Below are 7,122 nucleotides of genomic sequence, written 5' to 3' on the forward strand. Positions count from 1 at the left end.
AGTCTCAGAGCCTTCAGGATTCTTGACAAATATCTGACCATAGCTGTCTTTTTCAGCTTTAAACATTTGTTTTCTGTTAAAATTAATTACTTTAGGAGGGATAGTTCTTAAGCTTTATCAATCATTTATACCTTATTCTGTGAAAGAATGAGCAGATTCCTTTTTGTAAACAAGTTTAGACAAGGAAGAATATGGTGAGAATATGAACATGCATCCTTGGCAACTGAAATGAGTGGACAATGCTAAAGATAAAGCAGGGAGGTAGACTCTTTTGAAAGGAATGTGGAGAGAATCAGGCATCCTGTGCATACGATAAACATGTCATTTATCATCACTTTGAAGTATGGAGCGTGTGACTAAATGATAAAATAAATAAAGCGCAGTAGCTTTACAGCATATAATAAATGACAAAAATCACTGTAATAAGTGTTTAAACTACTCTATGTCCTCCTGGCAGAACTGCTTAGCCTCTGTCTCCCACACATAGAGTGCATCCAAACTCTAATTTTCCGTATTTCTCACTGATCCCACGGATTGGTTGGCTGTCAGCGTCACGCACCCTGCAGGCCACAGCATGGGCCTGGGATACCCTGCTGGTCCCCCAGGCAGCCAGCTGGGCAGCAGGATTGAAGCTTCTCCCAGCACCACCCAAGGCCAGAAGGAGTGAGTTGTCCCGAACTGCTGTGATTTTATCAGCGAGAGCCCTGGATGTTATCCTTGAAAGGGGGTTGTTTTTATGCTATATATGGAAAGGATTCGGAAAAGAGAAACAATGTCTGGTTCTCTTTCGGATTTCACAAAGTATTAGAGAACTCTCTTCACTATTTATCAGATGAGACCAAAACAGAAGCCAACAGAATTACAAAGTGGAAGCCTACCAGACCCATCCAGTCTTATCCTAATGCAATTGTTAATGATAATGCTTTGCTAAAAGTGAAAAATCCAGAGCAAAGGTTGCCCTGTACAAGATACTAGGCAAAAGCCACAAACCAAGACATATGGCCCCTCTGCTAATAACCCAGCCTATTTATTTTGGCCTGAATATGGCCTAGAGCTCATTTCACTCAGAGCCCAGATCTGGAGTTAAATACAGTAAAGGGACAAATGAAAAGAAAATGTAGCCAAAGTTACTATATAACTATGTGACCTCATACCCATTATGAAAGGAGCCAAAATGACTTAAAAAAACTATTCAAAACCACCTCTTTTTCCCTATTACTAAACCACTTTTCTTTCTCTGTTTCTTTTGGAGCAATGCATTCAAATTTGTAATACTTAACTTAGTTTAACCCAAGGTTAGAAAAAATAAGAAAGTAGATATAACTGAGAAAGCCCAAATAGTAGACACTAATAACAACAACTCCTTCGTGCCCTGCAGTGGACAGTGTTATTTTAAATACATAAATACTGGTAAGGGAGAGGTAAGATAAAATTCTATGTGTGTAAAATTATATCACTATTGGGTTATGACAGTTAATAATACCCCCAGTCATCTTTCTGGATTGAAACTATTATCTCTGTAAATTTGTGTATTTCATATACTTCAAGTCTGCAGAATTAGAACCTTTGGTTTCTCCAATGTCTCATCACTTTGAAAAGTTATGAACAGTATTCTTGAAGTCTACTGAGCCATTTTATGTTTCATGGTTTGTAGATGAGTAGCCTTACTTCAGATATTTGAAGTGCATATGAATTAATGGTCAGTTAAGGAACAATTATCATCAGCTATCCTTGCTAAACCCAAGGCTACAAGTTATCAGATAATATATTATGCTGGGCATGAAAAGTCATGACTTTATTACAAAAAGTGACAAATCAAAATAATAACAATAACAATGATAGAGACCAGAGTGAATGAACACAAGTCCATCGATATTTAGAATTTTATATTGTACCATTTTGTTTTTAACAAATAACTAACAGTGTGTTTATAGTAGGGGGAAAATGATTGACATTTTAAATGTCAATTAAATTTAAAATGATTGGTTAAAAAATACTGAAGCAAAAAGAAAGGAAAGAATGAGTATATTGTAATATGCAGAAAGAGCACTCTACTCATTAATCATTCAACAAATATTTAGTTGAGATATTGCTATACATATGTCTGTTGCTGCTCTGAGAGTTGGAAGAAACAAAAATCATGAGTAGTTTATCATATTGTTTACTAGATGCATGTGATAACCTGAAATAATTCAGCAATAATAGGATGCTATACATATGGACTGTGAGCCCAAAAACTGAGTATTAAAAGGAGTTTGGACAATGGAGTGATTAAGTTATGGAATGCTCATGTCACAACTAGAGAAAGACCCAAGCAAACTGTCAAGGATGTTTTGCCCATCTCCACACTCTCTCCTAAGAAAACCAGTAGCTCTCTCTGCCCCCTTCCTGATTATGATTCTGGCTGAATGCAGGCATCATGCCCGGTCAAGGTCCCTAGGAAGAACTCGTTCACACAGGACTTTCCCTACTTAATCTGATAATCAATGTTTTCTACATTTGCTTAATATTAAAAAAATCTGTTCAGGTCACACTGAAGATTTAGTTAGACTCTGAGGGCAGGATCTGAGAAACTATGTTGTTAACAAATGCCCTGGGTGATATTTATGATCAGGTAAGTTCAGAAAACCAGTGAGAAACCAAATGTCCAATGGTATCAATGGGCACTAGGGGCTTGAATTAATAACCCTCCCAAGAGATGGACAAGACCTCCTAGAGATAGCATATCGTGGCCCACAAGAATGTCCCAACAGCTCAGCAGCACAGAACGCAGCTCAGTAACACTCAACGGTGATTGACAAATGTGGTCATCTCAGGTGTCATAGCACGGAGACTTGGAAGATTGTTTTTATTATATTCCTTGAGAGGGTATTTTGGTCCTGGTCCTATCTGGGGTTTGAAAAATAATTAAAAAGGTAAAATAATGTGTTTCTGAGTAGAAAATTTGTCCCCCAGTGGAGGAATTTACAAAGGAAAAGCAAATCCAGTTCCATTTCTGTTTTCCAGGATTAAAGGTTTGCTGCAAGGGGTGGGGGTGGGGGGTATGAGATACCTGGGGAGTGTCATGGGCCACACACAGGCTGAGTTCCAGTTTGACCCTAACCCAGAGAACTATCAGGCTTGATCTCCATGCAAATGCCCTTGGAGTTTGCCTTCCTAATATATGAATGATTTTCAGCTAAGTTGTTTTCTGAGAAAAAAAATCAATATGTAGATTGAATTTTTCTTAAATTTGCCAAAAAATAAGATTCTAAAAATGAAGCTTTAAAAAGAGAAGTGGCTGATTCAAATGCTTTGTGTTGTGAGAAGATTCGTGTCATTGTTAAGTGGCAGCAAGTGGGTTAAAAAAAAAAAGGCAAATTTCAACTCTTGAAAATTCCACAGGTACTGACCTTTTTGTATTCTCCAGGTAAGGGAACTATGTGGCCTGTATTTCAAATTCTGTACTGCAGAACAACTATAAGTAAAATCAAACTTAATCTTGATGAAAATGACCTGTATTTGAATAGGGAAATATCAATTCACGAGTCCAAAGTCAATTAAGGCATGTTGCAAATATCCTTGTATTTACTGAGTATTGTTTTAACTGTAGTGATCTGTCTGCAGAATCTTGACTAAAGCAAACTATGATGCTAAGTTTTCCTTACTCACATTGAAGCTAGCTGTTTTATCTTCTCTGCTTGAAGAAAAAAGGAAAAGGAAAGGAAAAGCTCCTGGATTCTGATGTGGTGTGTGAATCCACTTAACACAATTATAATGCCCAATTAATCTTAGCAACATGAGTGATAAATCATTTCTCCAGGTGTCTCTTCAAAAGAGGGTAAATTTAGTTCCGACAATTGACCATTGTTTTAGACCAACTATAACCGTGCCAGATTAATCAAGAAACTAATAATTGAACTCGAATCCATATTCAAAAATACTGTCTCCCCAGGTGCCAACATAAGGCCACAATGATTACCCTGGATACCAATTTTTCCAGGTAATACAAGGAACAATGACAGAATTCCATCATTTGCTTCCCTTTTTTATTTAAACCTTTGATTTGATGGTATCTCCTGCCATCTACTGATAGATAAAAAAGATAAAAGCAACTTTTTGGAATCATATGGCCGTTGTATCATAGATGATCAATTGCCAACTTTTGCTTGAATGTGAAAAATCACCTAATAGATTAGAATTTTCATATCCAGAACCCAGCAATAGCTTTGCTTCTGGTGGAAAACCTTTGGTCACATTCACACATTACACTGAAAAGCACCGTGGTATAAGAAAAAAATGTCGTAACTGGTCTTGGAGTCACAGATTCTGGGTTCTAGAGCCAGCTTATCCAAGGGTACAAAATCTTGTCCTTGGCTTATTTTCTTTATTCTAAAATAAAAGTGCTGGGTCAGTGAGGAAGAAACACTCCCTCCCAGTTCTAAAATGTCCTGAGTTTTACAGGACATTTGAGTTCTTGGTAAATACAGCTCCAAAGAACAGGTAACTCACATTGCACCCAGTTTTAAAATTGGTTCAATTAAAACCCCAAATTTCCCTCAGTCACCAGCACAGAGTCTCTCTGCCCTCTGAAGAAGGATCTTCCCCATTTATTCTCGTAGGCCTGCACTTCCTGCCTGTGTGTAGCACTTCCAAGAGCTGTCCTCTACGCGTTGACACAGCCATCTTCATGTGGAAGTTTCCTCTGTATTCCTATGAAGAAAGTCAGCATGGGAAGAACAATTAAGTTGTTGAGTTTAAATGACTTTGCTGCATACTCTGCAGCTGACCCCAACTCCCAAGTGGGCAATAGTTATATTTGATCATTTTTTCTAATATTTGAAGAACAGTTAGTCAAATGACTCCTCATTTATCTGACAACTCCAAATGTCTAGAATACCACTGAGAACCAAAGCTGGAAAGAAGAAAAAAAACAAAACAAAACTCAGAGAAGCACTTTAAAGGTCTACAAAAAGCATGTCAAGAACTCCTTCACTCAAGTTCATGTACTTGACATAAGAGAATTTCTTTTGCCCCATTCACACACATATATCATCAATATAAACAAATTTCTCAGTTTAGTCATGTTGGGTTTCTAGCCATTTCCACCTAAAAGCAGCAACACAAACACGAGGAGAAAGTCTCTTAGAGGCAGGAATGGCAGCAACGAGAAGTGACAGCCAAGAATCTAACAGTAAATAGAAAAATGACAATGTTACTCTTCTATAACCTAACTCAATCTTTTAAGAAAGCAAATAAGTGTAATTCATTTTAGAAAGATTAGCATCAAAACTTGTTAGAGAATGGTGAGAAGTCTTAAAGGTACAAGCTTCAGATAAGAAAAAATTTACTATGTAGATTTCCTCATTTCTAAATGATTTTAGAATTAAAAAGGGCTGCCTTAGAATTAACAAAAAAAGGGGGAGGGAGGCGTGACACAGCTGGATTCTTCCATGGCCCAGTTCTTCAACTCCAAGATGTTTAATTTCCAGCGAACTACCCCAGCCTGTTCTACCCCCAATTCCTGGCTCCTCAGGGTAGGCTTTATGCAACATAAACTTTTCTTGATAGAGCAGGTTCTTCTCAATTAACATCATTGGTCAAAACTGTGCAGGCCTCAGGGCCTCCTAAATTATAGAATTGTGTGGCTCTCTACAAACTGGTGCAATAATTTTGCCTGTTTTATTCTGGTTCATCAAATCAAGTTCAAGTATGCCAAATGACTGAGGATCACAATTAAGAACGAGGATTTCTTCCCTTAGGGGCCTCCCCTATGACTGCGTTACTTCCCCAGTCCTCAGCCAGGCCATCTTCCCCTCCTCTACCATCCTGATTCTAGCAGGACACCGGGTTTATCCCACCTGAGTCTGAACAGTCATGCAAGGCAGACCAGGCAAGTCTCTCATCACATTTGACCTTAGTTTCCACCATTAGTACTGCCATGTGAAGCAAAGTGTATCAAAAAACAATAATGTGTAACATTGCTAGAAAAAATACGAATATCCTTCTGCCTTCCTCAGATTTGCCCTTTTACTGTCATGCACTGGGGTGTGAAGAAGCACAGCTTGGGAGGAATTTGACCTACTCTCTAAAGGTCATAAAAGTTTCCAACAGAAAGTGATGACTCACATTCCATACATCCTGATATTTCAGAGTGTTCAGGAAAAATGCAATCTAGTCCAACACACCCTTTCTTTCCATCATTGTCTTGCCAGTCCATAGTACTTGTGAATTGCACTACAAAGGGAAGTTCAACAATTAAGGTGAGGGAAACTGCTAATGTGAACAAAAGTTCAAAAGCAGGGCAGGAAGAGGCAGGCCTCTCCATGCCTCAGGTTTATGAAAAACGCAGGTTTCATCCAAACACACAGATCTTTCTCATACAAATATGTTGCTTGGTGTTTTGGCATCTTTCAAAGCAGAGTGTTAGAAGCTGCCTTTCCTCCCAGTTCTATACACACACATATGCACGCACACACAAACACCAGCTTTGAAATCGGCTGGTATTGTTTCAGAACTTGAATCGAATCCAGCATTTGACCTTAACTTTCCAACACTTCAGGAAGCAGGAATTCTCACACCCTAAGGCCTCCAGTTAAATGAGTCCATGGAAATATCTGGACTCATTCACGTGTATATACTTCTTACATGTCATTTTCCTGTCTCACTGAAAACATACAAGGTCACACATTCCAAATCTTGATACAAATTATTCATCTAACAATCAGGCAATATCGCTACATTACAAACATACACAACTTGTGAGGTCAGTGCTCCACTGTGTGTGGATCTAGGAAACAAGAATTAGGGACCTTCCCTTCAGGGCTCTTCAATGACACAATCAGCTCCAATCATTCTCTTTCCTTGTGTCCTAATTCCCAAGAGTAAGTAGGATTGGCCAAGTTTGGGTAAGTGCCCACCCTTTGACCAAGGAAAGGCATGGCTTCTTGGTTGATGGAACTAGCAAGCAGTGGGGGAGGTGTGGTTTCCCAAGGGAAAATAAGAATAGAGAATGAATGCTGGTCTGGCAAAATCCACCCAGCATGTCTACAAACAGGAAGGTGACAAGATGCCAAAATTCAGTTAAGATTTTAAGAGGTGGGACAGGCTATATTAAATATCTGTGGCTAGTTAGCTGATGTT

This window comes from Dasypus novemcinctus, chromosome 7 (assembly GCF_030445035.2).
Source record: "Dasypus novemcinctus isolate mDasNov1 chromosome 7, mDasNov1.1.hap2, whole genome shotgun sequence".
NCBI classification, from domain to species: domain Eukaryota; kingdom Metazoa; phylum Chordata; class Mammalia; order Cingulata; family Dasypodidae; genus Dasypus; species Dasypus novemcinctus.